This window comes from Ailuropoda melanoleuca, chromosome 11 (assembly GCF_002007445.2).
Source record: "Ailuropoda melanoleuca isolate Jingjing chromosome 11, ASM200744v2, whole genome shotgun sequence".
Lineage (NCBI taxonomy): Eukaryota > Metazoa > Chordata > Mammalia > Carnivora > Ursidae > Ailuropoda > Ailuropoda melanoleuca.
The window spans coordinates 11806984-11820800 of record NC_048228.1 but is presented as its reverse complement, the minus strand read 5'-3'; the positions used below and the strand labels follow the sequence as shown (position 1 = coordinate 11820800).

The window sequence follows — 13817 nt, the reverse complement described above, 5'->3', positions numbered from 1 at the left end:
TAAGGGCAGGCAATTACTGAAAACTTTTTTTTTCCAAGTGAGTCGTAATCTTTATAAACCGCAGATTACGTTTTTGTCAAAGTTATGAAAATGTTTTATACCTCACCAGAAGATAAAAAATATCGGCTGATGCATAAGACATTTTATTATTTCTGTGTTAGGGTGGAAATTTTTACAGTTTTTCCTGCACATAAAGCAGTATTAGAAGCATCTGTTAACCCTCCTTTGTATCCTCAGTAAAAATATCGTTAGTTGATAATACTGGCCCCCGAGCTGGACAACCAGCACTGCTAAAGTTCTCCTGAGTCGTTAGTGACAGATACATACATTAACGTTTCCTTAAAAATTTTCTTACGCGTCTTCCTAAACAGTATTCCTGTTTTATTTTCCTCCAGTACAGAGATAGAGACCTTCAACTTTAAAGTTCGACTTCGGACACTTCCGATTCGAACAAGCTCCTGTGATCTTAGGAAGTTGCTTAAGGTGTCTGTGCCCCAGTTTCCCCGAGTGTACAAAAACAGAGCTAGTAGTAATAGTAGCCACTTCAGAGGTAGATCGTCAGAATTAAACTAGTTACTATGTTGAAAAGCATGAGATAGTGCTTGACCTGCAGTAAGACTTCCGAAGGTTAGCTATTATCATTACGGTGGTGTCTTGCCTCTTTAAGAAGACTTGAAATTCTCTAACTATCCGTTTTTTCCCAAAACACAAAAACAAGGGAAAAGTAAACACCATGTATTTTTATTCTCACTGATGTGTTCCTATAGGCCTCTCAGTATTAAAAGGCTGTCATTTGGTAGTGTTGCATTTAGCTGTTAAAATCAAATTATCTAGGGACGCCTGGGTAGCGCAGTCGTCAGGCGTCTGCTTTCGGCTCAGGGCGTGATCCCGGCGTTTCGGGATCGAGTCCCACATCGGGCTCCTCTGCTGGGAGCCTGCTTCTTCCTCTCCCACTCCCTCTGCTTGTGTTCCCTCTCTCGCTGGCTGTCTATCTCTGTCAAATAAATAAATAAATAAATAAATAAATAAATAAATAAATAATCTTAAAAAAAAATCAAATTATCTAACCTGAAATGTGTTTCTTCTCATGTTTTAGCATGCCATTAATCTTCCTAAAGTAACAGCTTCCTGTTGAGAATTTTTGCAATTGTATTCCTAATAATTATTATTATAAACTGTAATCATGTCAAATTATCTAACCTGAAATGTGTTTCTTCTCATGTTTTAGCATGCCATTAATCTTCCTAAAGTAACAGCTTCCTGTTGAGAATTTTTGCAATTGTATTCCTAATAATTATTATTATAAACTGTAATCATGTATTAAATGTTACTAGTCTTTAGAAGTTAAAGTGACGTGCTTACTAATTCTCTGGTTTCACGACTTCCTGTCTCTGAAATATGGATCATCTCTGGGTGTGTCCTCAGTCTGTCATTTTTACCTAGATGATCATGGTGTGAGCCACTCACTGAACACTAAAGATTCCCAAAGTTGAGGGGTGCCTGGGTGGCACAGTCGTTCGTTAAGCGTCTGCCTTCGGCTCAGGGTGTGATCCCAGTGTTCTGGGATCGAGCCCCACATCAGGCTCCTCCGCTATGAGCCTGCTTCTTCCTCTCCCACTCCCCCCTGCTTGTGTTCCCTCTCTCGCTGGCTGTCTCTATCTCTGTCAAATAAATAAATAAAATCTTTGAAAAAAAAAAAAAGATTCCCAAAGTTGATTTCCAGCCCTGACCTCCCCTGGTGTTTCCGATTCATATAGCTAGGCTTCTTCTTGGCATCTCCACATGGATATTCCATTAGCTCAAAATCTCTAAAATGTAACTAATATTATGAACAGCCTGACCAACTTCAAAGAAAAAGGATTTTGTCTTGTTCACTCTCTGGAGCTGTGTTCATTTTGAATACATTCTTCTGTGAACCTGTTCTCTTAAATGAATTATCCTGACTAAGCCTTAGGGACAGCAGGGTGGATGAGATTGTCTATCAGGCCTCACCTAAGTGTCACTCTTGGGATGTGATTAGTTTTTCAAGGCAGTGGACCCCCTTTTTTTTTTTTAAGGCTTTGTAGTTGTAGCATGTGACCAGCAGAGGGAGATAGTTCCTTACAATTTTGTTATATTTGGCAATGCGCCCTAACAAAGGAATTAGTTGGGCATTCCTGGGACTGAATTTTCTAGGAGAACAGAAAGATACAGATTTTAGAGACCATTGGAGGATCCTGCAAAGGAAATAGCTTTTGTTCCAACAGATGGGCTACCAAGAGACCGGCCCTAGTTAATCATATAGGCCCTTGTGACCTTGGGCAAGTCCCTTCCTCACTGCAAAATACAAAGATGGGGCCAAATACGCTCTAAAATTGAGGAACTGTGGTGGTTTTCTTCCACTGGGGGAGAGCCGCAAAAGTTGAAGTAGGGGCACATACATATATTAACAGATATCCTAAAACATGAATTTCTCTTTCCTGTGAAATACATTTGATACACCGTTCATGTTTGGGACTTGTACTCAGAACTGGAGGCACCTTTGATACACCACATGAAACACTGAGATGTGATAGGACTTAAGAGCAAAGCCCAGGGGCGCCTGGGTGACTCAGTCAGTTAAGCATCTGACTCTTGATTTCAACTCAGGTCATGATCTCAGGGTTGTGAGATTGAGCCCTCCATCGGGCTCTGTGCTGGTGAGCCTGGAGCCTGCTTGGGATTCTCTCTTTCCTTCTCCCTTTGCCCCCCTCCCCCAAAAAAGAGCAAAGCCCACAGTAAGAAAACTTTCCATCTAATGCACAAGCTGAGGCTATGTAGACAGTAATAAATGGGAAGGAAAGAAAGAAAGAAAGAAAGAAAGAAAGAAAGAAAGAAAGAAAGAAAGAAAAAGAAAGAAAGAGCAAACAAACTTACCAATATTTAAAGGGTACATGCCTTTTGACCCAGCAATTGCATTTCTAGGAAATTTCCCTGCAGATACATTTGCCCATATGCAAATAACAAAAGTACAAAGATATTCTTTGCTACTTTGTTTATAGTCACGAAACAGTAGAGACAAATGTCCATCTCTGGAGCATTTGTTTAAAAGATACATGGTACATTCATACAAAGGAATAGAATGCAATTTGTTAACAAAATTTTGATGGTCCTAAATATGCTGACATCAAATGACCTCAGAGAATTACAGTTAAATAAATTTTTTAAAAAAGCAGCAAGCTAAAGAGCGACATGTATAGTTTGCTGCTATCTGTAGGTTTATTTAAATGTGTATGGGTTGTTTTGGTTTTGTTTTTCGTTTGTTTTTTTAATTTAAGTAATCTCTACCCCCAATGTGGGGCTCAAACTCACAACCCAGAGATCAAGAGTTGCATGCTCTTCTGACTGAGCCAGGCAGGCACCCCATATGTGTACGTATATGTTTGTGTACGCCTCTCTGGAAAGATATAAGGAACTTGTAATGGTAGTCACTTTGATGGAGGAGAGAGGTTGCTGGGGGACTGGTAGGATGGACTTAATTTTTATATGTCCTTTTGTACCTTTTGAATGTTGTTCTATGTTAATAGCTTACCTATTCTACATGAGTATATACATAAGAAATGAACTTCACTAATTGATTATTGGAATAGACTCTGGAGGAAAACGAACTTTTCTTTTACACTTACAGAGAAGTGACTGCTGCCCCTCTCACCTCAGCCTCATCTCTTGTCCCATTGTGTCCAATCATGTCCCAATCAGCCTTCACACTGCAGAGAGATTATTCTAAAATACTATTTTCTTTTCTTTTTAAATATTTTATTTATTTGACAGAGAGAGAGCACAAGCAGGAGGAGCGGCAGGCAGAGGGAGAAGAAGAGGAAGGCTCCCCATTGAGCAGGGAGCCCAGTGTGGGGCTTGATCCCAGGACCCTGGGATCATGACCTGAGCCAAAGACAGATGCTTAACACACTGAGCCACCCAGGTGCCCCTGGTATTTTCATCACATCCTCTCTGCCCCCAGATCACCATGACCTAGAAGGTAATATCCAGTTTTCCTGCTGATATTTCAGATCATATATAAACTGGCCTCAATCTTATCTCCTCCTGTTTGTCAGAAGGAACATTGCATAGGGATCAATAGCATAGGTTTTGGTGCTCAGCATCACTCATCATCAGAGAAATGAAAATCAAAACCACATAGAGACATCATCTCACACATGTGCAAATGGCTATTATCAAAAACACAAGAAAAAACAAGTGTTGGCAAGGAAGTGGAGAAAAGGAAACCCTTGTGCACTATTGGTGGGAATGTAAATTGGTGCAGCCACTGTGGAAAACAGTATGGACATTTCTTAGAAAATCAAAAATAGAACTACCATAACATCCAGCAATTCTACTTCTGGGTATTTATCCAAAGAATATAAAAACACTAATTCTAAAAGATATATGCATCTCTGTATTTATTGCAGCATTATTTACAATAGCTAAGCTATGGAAACAATCTAAGTGTCCATTGATAGATGAATGGATAAAGAAGATGTGATATATTTATACAATGGAATATCACTCAGCCATAAAAAAAAGAACTAAATCTTGCCATCTGCGACAACATGATGGACCTACAGGGTATTATGCTAAATGAAATAAGTCAGACAGAAAAAGACAAATACTGTATGATTTAACTTTTATGTGGCAACTAAAAAACAAAACAGGGGTGCTTGGCTGGCTCAGTCAGTGGAGCATGTGACTCTTGATCTGAGGGTTGTGAGTTCAAGCCCCACGCTCCACAACTGAGCCAGCCAGGCGCCCCTCCTCAGTTTCTTCATCTTCAAAATATGCACAACAATGGCAGCTACTTAGCAGTTTGACACATAATAAGAACACACAATAAACATCAGCTATGATTACTATTGAAGATTTTTCTTTAATAGTAATACTTTCATGCTTATTACAATTTATAACTTTACATTGGCTTATTTACTTGTTAATTGTCTGTCTCTCCCAGTAACTCTAGGGGACCTCCACGAGGGCATGGGGCTTTGTTAGTTTTATTTAAAAATGTTACTATACATATTACGTGGTTTGCCACATATAGGTGCTCACTAAATATTTTTTGACTAGATGCCCTTAGTTGTCAAAATCTCAATGTGTTCACTTATTCAACACATATTTAGTAATTGTCTACTGTGTGCCAGTCTCTATATTACATGATACAGCAGTGAACAAAACAGCAGTATCTCCTGTCTTTGACTTAGGAGATTCGGGGGAGGGGTTCTATATTTGAACTTGTTCTAACATGATCCAGCAGTTCCAAACCAACCTGAGCATCAAAAGTCCTAGAAAGTTTTAGAAAAAGTCTGAGGTGGGGGGTCTAAGGTAGGCCCTGGAAACTGTTTTTTTAAAAGGAAGCACTTGATAGCTGGCCCAGTGTTTCTAACATTGAGCTCTCTAGAGTATTTTGGTGGGACTGGTCGCAAGCTCTATGGCAATTTTTATGCTTGGGGTTTTTAATGACAAGATTTTAATATTTCTTTTACAAGTTAGGGTTGCCAAGTTTCTCTTTCATAGTGACATTTCCTAAATGAAAGACTCTGAGTTTCTTAAATCAGAGTTTCTCATACTGGGGTTCCAAGAGTATACTCCCTGGGGTCTCTGCATTATTCAAGTCTGAGGACCACAGATCCAGTGCTTTCTGGAGTGAGGCTGACCCACGTCTCCTCAACAGCACCTTGCCCTTCCAACTTCAGAGGGGACTTGGGTTCTGACCCAGACTTATGTCCCAAGAGATACCCCAGAGGGCCCACTTTATTCCAGAATGGTGGACTGGCAGCTGAAGATTGCTTCAGTTTCAGGTGCAAACGGTGAAGACTGAAGCCCTTGAGCTCCGTATCTCCGGCATTTCCTTGGACCACTTGTTGAACGCATGATTCCATGAAGATTCTCACCTACGTACCAGGTTGCCCTCTTGGAAGGGGTATTTTGTTGGACCCCACCGCCTGGTGAGAGTGGTACCGTAAAGTACTGGAGCTTGGGAATCATATATGCCTAAGTCCAAATTCTGCCCTGTCTCCCCCACCCCCACCTTACCCCTCATGTGTGGCCTTGGAAAAATATACTGATACGACTCTGCGCCTCAGTTTTCCTCATCTGAAAAATGGAGCTAGTATCAAGTCACACCGTGGTTGCCTCCATTAAGGGAGGCTTCGATTGCACGATCAAGGCCCTGAGTTTCCCTTCTTCAGTTGATGTCCAAGGGCACTTCCATTCACCAGAGCCCTCCCTTGTGCTCATCAGGGCCCCCAGGGTCCAAATGAGTAACAGTTAATTCCCGGCCCGAGTTCTATCCAGTCTCAAGCCATTGGGAAAGCTAACCAGTTACCCCTAGGCCTAAGTGCAAAGAATGGTGGGTGCAGCTCTAAGGTCGGCTCTAGAAACCCAAGGAAGGCGGGCGCAAAAGTGCGACGTTTCCCCGCTCCAGCTTCACTGCCCCGGGCGGAGTTCCAGCCTCTGGAGAACCTCTGGAGAACCTCTGCCTGTGACCACATCCCTTCCCAACATGGCGCCATCTCCAGACCGCCTCGCGCGGGTCCGCCGTGCTGACGTACGTGCGAGCGTGTCCTCCGCGCCGGATACCGGCGCATGCGCACTCCGTGCTGTCTTCTCCCGGCCAGAGCAGCAGCGGCGGCGGCGGCGTTTGAGTGGAGGAAGATGGCGGCTCCGGGCGGCTCGGGGTCCCGCCAGCTGTGAGCCTCCCCAGTGCGGCAAGCGCCGCTTGAGGCGAAGCACCTCTCCTCTGGCCCTATCCCCGGCTCCCTCATCGCCGTCGCCAGCGGAGCGAACCCGAGAGCGTGGCGCGGGCTGGGCCAGGTGAGGCTTCTCCCTCTCCTGGGGCCGCGGCGGGGAGCCGGCGCCTTCTGCCCTTTATGCCCCAGGCCCGCAGGGGGCAGGGGGCGTCCCCGGCCCGGCTCGGGCCGCGCATCTTGCGCGGGGGTCGGTGCGGGCTGCCCTGGGGGCCTTGCTGTCGTCATCCTCGGCCTCTCTGGGTTAGGCAAGGAGGAGGAGGAGTGCCCCTTTCCACCCAGCCCTTGGAATGGGAGTGAACCCGGCCCCTCTCCACAAGCAGGGCGGTTCACATCCCCTCACCGGGCCCACGAAAGGGTGTGTGACCAGAGCAGGGATGGCTGTCAGGGTGTCAGATAATCTTTTCGCCCAGTCCCCGGATCTTTAACGCCTTGCGCTGAGGTGCCGGAGTCCAGTGCCTTCCAGAATTGGGGCTGCGGCTAGGGGCCAGCATCTGTGAAGCCGTAGCTGCAAAGGGGAAGATTCTGGAATTGGTTTTAAAAATAAAACACAAGCAGCCTGTCTTACCGCTTAGCTTTTTGAGTGTCCCTCCGGCGAAGTGGGAACTGCGGGTCTCCATGATTGAGATAGCAATCCACGTTGTGGCTGTGAGAATTGTTTGTGCAAAGGGAACGGTGGAGGGTGGGAACGAATTTGTAAACGGAGAAAAACCGATTCTGAGCTCTTGATAGTGTCTGCAGACTAACTTAGGTGCCAATGACGTCTTCGTTTGTTTGAAAACCTTTGTGTTTTTGAGATTCGGAATAGCTAATTGCTTTTGTCTTTTAAATCTCCCGAATTTTATTAGAAAAATAAAAGCTGTCCTTAACTGCCAAAGTCTCTGGGCTTTTCTGTCGTGGGGATTCTGATTGCTCTGGGTGAAGATTCAGACACCTTACCAGTTCTCACTTGCTGGCAAGGACGTACTATGCTTGTTCTTCTTTGTGAGAATAAGTTTTTGTTGTTCATCTGCTAATTGGGAGATTTTGATTTTGTTTCTCATGTTGGGAAGCCGGTTTGAAGCCTTGTGGTATCTTCCTTGAAAAATGATGGAATCAGTTGGAATTGTGCTATGGGGAAAATGTTGAGGTGAGGCAATGGCTTTGGCGTGGACACACCGAATATCTTTGTAACTTAAATTTGTTTTCCTTTTGTTTAAAATGATGACATCATGGGTTTAAAGGGAGAAGGAAATTAGAGGAGAAACACCATCGTTTAGAATTGAATATTTAAAATTCAGTTTGTAGCTTTTACAGTGAATAGTGACTCTGTCAGATTCCTAACTTTTGAGCATATTCATGTGTATAATCTGATTGGGCGTCCTTTCTATTGTGTGTTGTCATTTTATACCCTGTAACTGTTCGCTTTTGATAAACCCAGTATAAATCTACTCAATCTACATTGGCCCACGGATGTTTTGTCTACTTCAAAAAGCTTTTAATTCTTGAAATGACAACTGTTTGGTTTAGTAATAGCTAATTCTTTGACTTTTTCTTAAAGGTTTTCTGATAGAGATTTGTAGATTTTCTTAGTGCCTTTCATAAGGACATAAACCTGAACAAATAACTTCACAGAAAATTGGAGAGACACCTTAGATTTCAGTTTGCTAAGAGTCATGATATAATGCAGTAAAACATCCTGATGGTTTGACATTATGCTTCTTGGCATAATGTGTTGCATTGTTGTGCTAAATCATCATCAGGTATTGATGCAACTTCATGACATCCATGACATCATTCACTTTCCAGCATTTTCCCCTTTGCAATTCCTTACTTTCTCAGTCACAAAAAGAACAGGAGCAGGAGAAATAGCTTTGGATGTTCTTTACTGTCTGATTTCTAAAAGATCCTTCATGTAACCCTGCTTTATGTAGTTAGACTCCTGTAAGATTCAGAGCTGTGTGTGGTACCTACCTATTATGAAGAGCAGGCACAGAAAATGCTAGTAAAACCTCTGGGTTTTATAAGAATATTGAGGTCCCAAGGAGAAGTTATATCAAAGATGAACAAATAAGTGATTATCTTTTGTGATTTCAAGGTTGTTTTAGTGAATTAACAACTCTTTATAAAACCAGAAGCCATTTGGTTAATGTCTTTTCTTCTTCAGGATGGTTATGTGGGTCAGAAAAGGTAATGTTGGGGCGCCTGGGTGGCTCAGTTGTTAAGCATCTGCCTTTGGCTGAGGGTGTGATCCCAGGGTCCTGGGATAGAGCCCCGCATCAGGCTCCCTGCTCTGCTGGGAGTCTGCTTCTTCCTCTCCCACTCGCCCTGCTTGTGTTCCCTCTCTCGCTGGCTGTCTCTCTGTCAAATAAATTTAAAAATCTTAAAAAAAAAAAAAGTAATATTTTGTGAGAGTCCTTTGTGAAATAACAGATAAATGTAAGTTTGATTATTCAGCGATCAGTTTTATGAAAACCCCCTACTGAGGGCCCTCTATATACTCTGGGTATTTGGGGAAGTAGGTACTAATGATTCTAAGATAGGACGCCTTTTGGTCTCAAGTTGCCTACAGTCTGGTTGTGGAGCTAGACAAGAAAACCAGTTAAGTATGTTGTGTAAGAACTAAGAAGTGCACAGAATCCGACCAAGGGAGTCAAGGAAGGTTTCGCAGGGCCAGGATGGCTCCACAGCCTTTCCTATTCTGCAGAAAAATCTGCCTTTTGTGAGTGACTTGCTTTTTATAAAAACTTAAAAAATTTTTTTATCCTAAGTTCTTTCCCCCTTTTATTCATTCACTGTCATGACACTTCCCACACAGTATGCCCCAGTTATGATTTCTGCATCCTCAAAAATCCAACGGAGACTTGGGAGAACCTGAGAGTGAGTCATATGCCAGGCAACAAACACAAACATTGCAGCTGCAATGAAAATATCCCAGATTACTAAATGGTGACAACTTTAAAGTGATGGTGTTTTTGTTTTTGTTTTGTAAACTGGCAGAAGCAGCAATGTATGATTTTAATTTGATCATGTTTAGTTAATGTTTGTCAATCCCTTAGAATGTTGACTATAAGTAGCTATTAGTACTATCTCCTTTCTCCCAATAATAAATTAAACGAGAAGGTCCTTTTCCTTTTTGGGTGAAGCTGACAACTTAACCCAGGACTATACTAAACTATTTTAGGTTGCTTAGCATCTCTGATATTGAACTTCTGTATCCCAATACAAGTTCTTCATCTTAGTGCTGTGGTAGTTTTGTAATTAATTTAACATGTTGTCACCTATATTGCTAACATTTTATGAGGTTTTGGATGTGTAGAATCTTTATGTGGTGCAGTATTAGTAGGACATTTACAATTTGGTAACGCTCATGTTTACATGTTACCACGTAAACATTCAGCACTGAAAATGAGGGCTTTAAGGTGGTGGTTGACAGAAGAATGAAGGTGATGTATCTGTTTATTTTTCTGTATTGTGAGTTTGTTACATATAGAAGGATATGACTTATAAGTCATTTTAAAATTGCCCCGTCTTGGGGTACCTGGCTGTCTCAGTTGGAAGAGCACGTGACTCTTGATCTCAGGGTTGTGAGTTGGAGCCCCATGTTGGGTGTAGAAATTACTTAAGTAAATAAATAAACTTTAGAAAGATAAAAAATAAATTGCCCAGTATTATGCTCATAATTCATTCTTTCTTTTCTTTTTTCTTTTCTTTCATTCATTCTTTCTTTTTCTCTTTCTTTCTTTCTTTTTCTTTCTTTCTTTCTAGATTTATTTATTTATTTGAGAGGGAGCGTGGGATTACTAATGGGGGATGGGGCAGAGGGAAAGAGTATCTCAAGTAGTCTCCACACTTAGAGTGGAGCCCCACATGGGGTTCGATCTTAGGACCCCGAGATCATGACCTGAGCCAAAACCAGGAGTTGGATGCTCAACTGACTGAGCCACCCAAGTGCCCCCAGCTTATTTTCTTGTTTTTTGTGACCCGGGGGTGCTGGCTAGCTCAGTTGATAGAGCATGCTACTCTTGATCTCCAGGTTGTGGTTCAAGCCCCACGTTGGCCATATAGTTTACTTTAAGATTGATTTATTTATTTGGGGTGGGGAGAGAGAGAGAGGGAATGTGACACAGCGCACACGCCTGTGCTGGGAAGGCCAGAGGCAGAGGGGGGAGAGTCCTCAGTCAGACTCTCCACAGAGCACAGAGCCTGACTCGGGGCTCCATCGCTCTGAGTATAGCTTCCTTTAAACAAAAAAAAAATGTCGGAAATAAAAAAAAGAACTAAATTGTTCTTTGTGACCTTCTAAATGTCTTGTAAAATTACAACTTAGTGGTATTCCTGTAGCTTAATTTTGCTCTTCCTTACTCATGGATGTATTGGAAAGCAAATTTGCTTTGAATTTTGATTCTTTCTGTATTAAATTTTTACTTTTTAAGTTGTAAAGTTTCCCCCCAAGTTTTTGATTTAATTTTTCTAGTGTCACTGTTCTGTGTTTTGTTTCTAAAGTGGAAATAATCTTGTGCCTTGATTCTTATTTAGATGTGTAAATCTGGTAAATGAATAGGTATTATATAAAGTAATAGTCACTTGTAAAATTTTACTGCTGTGGACAGTAACTTATTTTATCTTCTAGTAATATATAAACTTGAGGTAGTTCAGTTAATTTCTATAAAGGCAAACAAGTTTTAGTTTCACCTATTAATATTCCTTTAGAATAGTTAATATTTAGGATTTAGGATATTTAGGATATATATATATATATATAATCCATTTTAAGATAAGCTGTGTTCCCAGTGTGGGGCTCGAGCTCACAACCCCAGGATCAAGAGTCACATGCTTTACTGACTGAGCCAGCCAGGCGCCCCTATTTTGAATACTTTTATTTCATCTGTTTTAAGGAATTCACTAGTATGGCATACTTTCCAAATTTATTCCTTTATTATTCTCATTTTATTTATTTTTTTAAGATTTATTTATTTTAGAGAGAGAGTGCGAGGGTGTCTGCATGTGGGAGGGGCAGAGGGAGAGAGAGAATCTAAGCAGACTTTGCCCTGACTGCAGAGCCTGACACAGGGCTCTCTCTCACGACCATGAGATCACAGCCTGAGCCAAAACCAAGAGTTGGATGCTTAACGTACTGCGCCACCCAGGCTCCCCTGTTAATCTAATTTTAAATGCTTGGTTCATGTTGCTAATAGAGAACAAGGAATTTTTTCTCTGGAATGAAGCTCTTGGTGCATTGGTTGGAGAAAGATTGATATTATGAATTCATCAATACAGTTTCACTAAAATGTTGCCTCTTCCATCTTCTGGCTTTTCAAATGGAAGTGAAGGGGAAATGGAATTTATCCTTCTATTTCAATATTTCTTTTTAAAGCTTTTTTCCTTTTNTTTTTCTTTCTTTCTTTTTTTTTTAGATTTTATTTATTTATTATTTTTTTTAATTTATTTTTTATTTATTCGACAGAGATAGAGACAGCCAGCGAGCAGGGAACACAAGCAGGGGGAGTGGGAGAGGAAGAAGCAGGCTCATAGCGGAGGAGCCTGATGTGGGGCTCGATCCCATAACGCCGGGATCACGCCCTGAGCCGAAGGCAGACGCTTAACCGCTGTGCCACCCAGGCGCCCCCTGAGATTTTATTTTTAAGCAACCTCTACACCCAGCATGGGGCTCAAACCCACACCCCTGAGGTGAAGAGTTACATGCCCCACCAACTGCGCCAGCCAGGTGCTCCTAGAGCTTTATTAGTAGTAGTCTTGCTATCTGTTGCCAGAAAGGAACAGCATCTGTCTTGGGATCAAACAGTATTGTGTTTGAATTGTGTTGTGCAGGACCGTTTTTCTTAACTTTTGACTTGATACTTAAATGACATCTTCCCAAATAGATCCTTTGGTCTGGTCAAGATCAAGCAAGCTGCTCTTATTACTGAATCTAAAGGTTTACTTCCCTCTGGGTCCTTCAGATTTTGATTTACTTTTCTCACCCTCCCCCTTTTTCTTACTGAATGCATTGCTCTCCTCCGAAAGTGTGTTTCGTACATCCTATGGAATTTGGGAATGTAATTCTCTGTAGAGATGCGTAATGACCTGTGGGTTAAAATTTCACGTTTTATTTAACTTAAAAGTAACTTAATGGTAACAAATTTTGAAGACATGTTGGTGAAATAAGCCTGACAAAAAAGAAGAAATACTGTATGATTCCACTTACATGAAGTACCTAGAGCAGTCCAGTTCATAGAGACAGAAAGTAGAATGGTAGTTGCCAAGGGCTAGGGAGAGGAGGGTTTGGGGAATTATTGTTTAATGTTATAGAGTCTCAGTTTGGGATGATTACAAGTTATGGAGATGGATGGTGGGGGAATGGTTTTATAACAATGTGAATACATAAGACCACCAAAATGCACACTTAGAAATGGTTGAGATGGCAAATTTTATGTTAGGTATGTGTTACCACACACACAAAAAGGTAACTTAATGGCTTATATATGCTCTGTGGGATAGCCTGATAACCATTTATTTTAACATAGTAATTAAGATCCTAGGCTTTTGCCCCAGGTAGACTCAGGCTCAACCCTAGTTCTTTTTTTTTTTTTTTTTAAGATTTTTTTTTTTTTAAGATTTTATTTATTTATTTGACAGAGATAGAGACAGCCAGCGAGAGAGGGAACACAAGCAGGGGGAGTGGGAGAGGAAGAAGCAGGCTCATAGCAGAGGAGCCTGACGTGGGGCTCGATCCCATAACGCCGGGATCACGCCCTGAGCCGAAGGCAGACGCTTAACCGCTCTGCCACCCAGGCGCCCCTCAACCCTAGTTCTATCCATAGATCTTGGCTTCTTTAAGTCTCAGTTTTTTCGTCTGTAAAATTAGGATAATGATGCCTGTGTTGTGGGACAATTAAATATGGCAATGTATGTGAACTTCTTAGCACATTGTGTAGCACATATCAACATCCAAATGTTAGATGTTGTTATATTCTTATGGAACATTAAAACTGGGGACAAGGGGCGCCTGGCTGGCTCAGCCGGTGGATTGATTGTGCGGCTCAATCATGCGGTTCTTTTTTTTTTTTTTTTTTTTTA

General features: G+C 41.7%; 1 protein-coding gene across 1 annotated transcript in view; it reads left to right on the top strand.

The window, feature by feature from the left end:
• Positions 1-6379: 6379 nt before the first annotated feature.
• The window catches only part of LOC100478734 (F-box only protein 42), an 89023-nt gene continuing 81585 nt past the window's right edge, over positions 6380-13817 (top strand). Inside the window, exon 1 of the mRNA XM_034672082.1 lies at positions 6380-6825. The gene's annotated coding sequence lies outside the window, so the exon portion shown is untranslated. The remainder of the gene's footprint in view (positions 6826-13817) is intronic.